This window comes from Trachymyrmex cornetzi, unplaced genomic scaffold (genome assembly GCF_001594075.2).
Source record: "Trachymyrmex cornetzi isolate Tcor2-1 unplaced genomic scaffold, Tcor1.1 scaffold1249, whole genome shotgun sequence".
Lineage (NCBI taxonomy): Eukaryota > Metazoa > Arthropoda > Insecta > Hymenoptera > Formicidae > Trachymyrmex > Trachymyrmex cornetzi.
The window spans coordinates 36,344-40,106 of NW_017295816.1; positions in this window are offsets into that span (position 1 = coordinate 36,344).

Genomic DNA, 3,763 nt, shown 5'->3' on the forward strand with positions numbered 1-3,763 from the left:
CACGGCGCAACTGTTGTTACAGTATTATTACATTGCATGATACATTATTTTTATATCAGTCTAGATATTTCATCAAGAAGTGTGAAACTTAGCCTGTTGGATTACTTATACCTCTTATCGTAAATTAACATGAACGCGTTTAAGGAAGAATTTTTTTTATATACATATGAGACATTCTTTCTCAACCGGGCCACCCCTTCTCTCCATTTCAAATTTCAAGCAAAAAAATTTTAGTACGGCTTAAATTAAAGGTAAAAGTGTCTACTTTTTAATGCCGTTGGGCCCTTTTTAAAATCAAAGTTATCGATGCATCGGTGAACAACTCACTTGACTACGATGAGTTTTGAAGATCCAAGTTGTTACAACCCCTTCGAATGAAACGCGGCATTATCGTTATTATGTTATATTCGTTACAGAAAGCAGATTGTTCCGAATTCGAGCGTTAATTCGTGCGGTCGTCCGGATCGCTCGAAAAACTTACTTTCTTCGAATATTTGTTGATTCGACTTTCGAGCGATCTCGACGTCGCAAGCGAGTATTTGTGTGTTGATGACGACGAGAGTCCTTAAACATGGAAAAAAGGCTCTCGTCGTACTTGTTATTGAAGCATCTGATTCGTCGCTCGTTGCTGGGCCGATGGTATCGGCGAATTTCAAAATCATCTATTTCTCCTTCTTTCCAAAGAACTATAATTAATAATCACGTTTTGTGTCATTTAATCCTTTATATTTCATTTGGGTCTTAAGATTTTAAAAAGGGCCCAACGGCATTAAAAAGACACTTTTACCTTTAATTTAAGCCGTACTAAAATTTTTTTGCTTGAAATTTGAAATGGAGAGAAGGGGTGGTCCGTTTGAGAAAGAATGCCTCATATATATGTAGATACTTATAATATATGTGTATATATTGTTACGCTCGTACGTTTCGCATAGAGGACACATTAATCGCACTGAAATAAATGCGCATAACAGTACAACGGGAATGAGAACTTTATTGAGAAATGACAGAATTAAGTGTTAAAAACTCAGAACTGTAGGATGTATTATGGAATTATTCAGAATGAATTTCGATCGGAATTAATTATTCCCTTTTTTAAACACCATAGAAATCTAGAGAAAACGAAATAATTCCGATCAAAATTCATTCTGATTTGTTCTATATGATAGGTGCCCTGAACACAAAACCACTATGTTTTTCGACCTTATCAAGGTCGATAGTACAGACTTTTTTAATTCCAAATTCGATAATAGTGGTGACATCTTTGATTTAGTTTTTACATTATATTATATAATATATATCATTTTGTCTTACTCAAACGCATACATCTGTTCTTATCTAACGTATGCCAGCACCATCTATCGCAAGACCGCGCAACTACTGCTACACGGAATTTCGGCTCTGTTGACAGTCCCAGTCTTCGCAAAGCACCTCTATACACGTCCCAGTAAACAGGCTGTGCACAATTTCGGAACATTTACATAGTGTATATAAATGTTACAGAACAGCATAATGAACCAAAAACGTAGCAAGTATATCATTGACGTAAAATGGCTATAACTGTTACGTATGACCGTACTGTCGTTATTTCGATGCATACTTAACATAACATTTACGTAATTTGAATAACATAAATTTTCATTCTCTGAAAACTTCGTAAATGTTATGTAACTGTGATAATGTTACGTTATTTATGTATAAATGTTACGTGTACATTCCTTTCTTTTACCGACTTTGTTACGCGAAATATAATTAAAATATGCTGATATTTTGATCTGAAAATGACGTAACTCTTACAGAACAGTGGAACATCGTTCCGTAATGATTACGTAAATATTACGGAACGATGTTTATTGAGGTATTTTCTATTTGGTGGAAATATTTCTTTTCTAGACTTTCAGTCTTAGTTCTCGGTATCGTTCGTTTCAATAATGTGACCTCAACTGCACGCTTATTTTCAAGATATGGACTCTAAAACTCTTATATCAACCAAATATATATCTGAGGTGACAACTGTACGAGCCAAAAGTAAGTGAATTTTTAACGAATTTTAAACTTTTTTCGATTTTCTCATGAAATCCAGTGCAGCTGAGGTCCTGTTTGTGCGTACTTTAATTTAAGTAATAATACTTTTGCAATCCGTACATCCAATACGGAGATTTTTCACCGAATGGAAATGTGGTAAAACAGGAGGCTTTAGCATCGCCTTAATATTGATTGTATAATAAATCGGTAATCCTAAGTCTTTTCAGTGAAGTTGACCAATAGCCAACTTGTACGACTAATGCTGATTGGCTAACTTCACCAATTAAGGCTAAGCCCGGATCCTCATACGGGCAATAGCGCTTTGACACCGAACGCTGATTGGTGAAAAACGGGTGATGGGGGTAAATTTTATCCCCACAACCGGCTTTTCACCAATTAGCGCTCTGTATCAAAGCGCTGTTGCCCGTATGAGGATCCAGGCTAAGACTTCTAACTACTGATTTATTATAGAATCGGCATTAGTGGTGTTTTTTACACAATAAGACTGACAATTATTCAGAATGCGGCCTTCACTTCCAATGCGTTTTTGCATGAAACGAAAGAGTTTGTAAGAACAAATTTTGGATCAACGAACTGAGATATTAAGCATTAAAGTTTACCTATTCAGGTCAGGAAATCTGTCAAAGTGATGAAGTGTAGTGACGCAAAAATGCGTCGGAAGTGAAGTCGAGCCTAATTTCATCGAAATCAGAGATGAAGGCTGCATTCTAAATAATTACCGAGAGACTTTTAGTTGTATTTTTATTAAAAATAATCCTATATTTTACCATTTATGTTATAAGATTGATATTTTAATTTTATTGTATCTTTTATTCTATTTTTATTGTAACTTTGTTATTGTAACTTAATCAAAACCCACTTAAAATGTAAATACTTTATAATAAAAAAAACTCTCTAGTAAGTATCTATTTTTATCTCTTATAATAGTTTAAACTTGATATAGAAGTATTGGCAGTTTTTATCCATTATATGGAATTTCTTGTTTCGCATATGGGATAAATACCGAATGACTTCCTCTGTAAAATTTCTATTACTTTTTAACGAAGGGTATATATGTGTTACATCCAAGATTCCGCACGCATGGAACCTGAGGGGGTGGTCGTAACAGGAAACTTGACTACCGTCGTTGTCGGATCCTAGCTCCGGACCGCAAGGGAGCGAGGTGGGAAAACCGACTCGAACGGGAGGCACTCCGCTTCGTCCTTAGGCTCTCGAAGAGCCAGGGGTCTGAAGGGGGACGAAGTGGAAGCCTCGCTCGAGGTCGTCGCTCCGCTGAGCGGCTCCCCAAGGCGGACTCACACGCTAAAGGCCGGAAAATGGGTCAGTGTGCCTTAGGGGCACACTTCTATCCCATATGGGCCAGTACGTCCGAATGCCCTTATTTTCGGCCTTGGAAATGAATCCAAAGGTCCGGAGATTGGAGCAAGTGCAATCCTGGTGTTAGCGTTAGGAATACGAGATGTTGCTCGAAATTAAAATAATCAGGGTTTGATAATTAAGTAATATAATTAAAATTATGAATGGTTGTTACATTATACATATATATGTACATATATATATTTAATAATATAGTTATGTGTGTTTGTGTGCGAGTGTGTGTGTGTGTGTGTGTGGAATAATTTGGATTTAAGGAGGAAGTGAATATTCGAGGAAAGGAGTCAGATTTTCGGCTGGGATGATAAACGGATGTGGGCAATTTTCTAGGTATACTATGGCAGGG